Below are 626 nucleotides of genomic sequence, written 5' to 3'. Positions count from 1 at the left end.
CCATCTTGGTCTTGCAGAGGCCATTTTAGGTTTAACTGGAGTTTGATTTCATTGTGTTAGTCCCACGTCTCACACTAATTAGATGGAACTACTGACCCAAATCATCGTGGCTAAATTAATTCAAGCAAGCAATTTACTAAAGCAAGTTTTAAAATTCATGTACATGGGTTTCAGACCTCAGCATTGGATGTGAAGAAGACAAGGTTTTTATAGCTCAGGGGTAGAGGTTGCCAAATGGGGGACCTGGAGGCTAAATAGGCGGGGTTAGAGGAGCCATCCATAAACATCACAAGTTCATCATAACAACTTCCGGAAACAAAGATATAAAGGCAAGGTGGTTGTAACAGCTGGGAGTGAATGGTTTTGTAGGGGAAAGGGCACTTTGGTGATCAGCAGACAAGGACCACCACAAGGTGACACCAAGCAGCAAACCTCACACAAGAGATTTACTGAGGATAAGGGGATACAAAATGGCCGGCTCTGAGCAAGGTTGGAGAGAGTGGCAGGCAGGCCAGGTCAAGATGGCTGGCTTTGCCGGGCGTGGTGGCGCATGCCTTTAATCCCAGCACTCGGGAGGCAGAGGCAGGCGGATTTCTGAGTTCGAGGCCAGCCTGGTCTACAAAGTG

This window comes from Mus caroli, chromosome 17 (genome assembly GCF_900094665.2).
Source record: "Mus caroli chromosome 17, CAROLI_EIJ_v1.1, whole genome shotgun sequence".
NCBI lineage: Eukaryota > Metazoa > Chordata > Mammalia > Rodentia > Muridae > Mus > Mus caroli.
Note: the sequence above shows the minus strand (reverse complement) of the source record.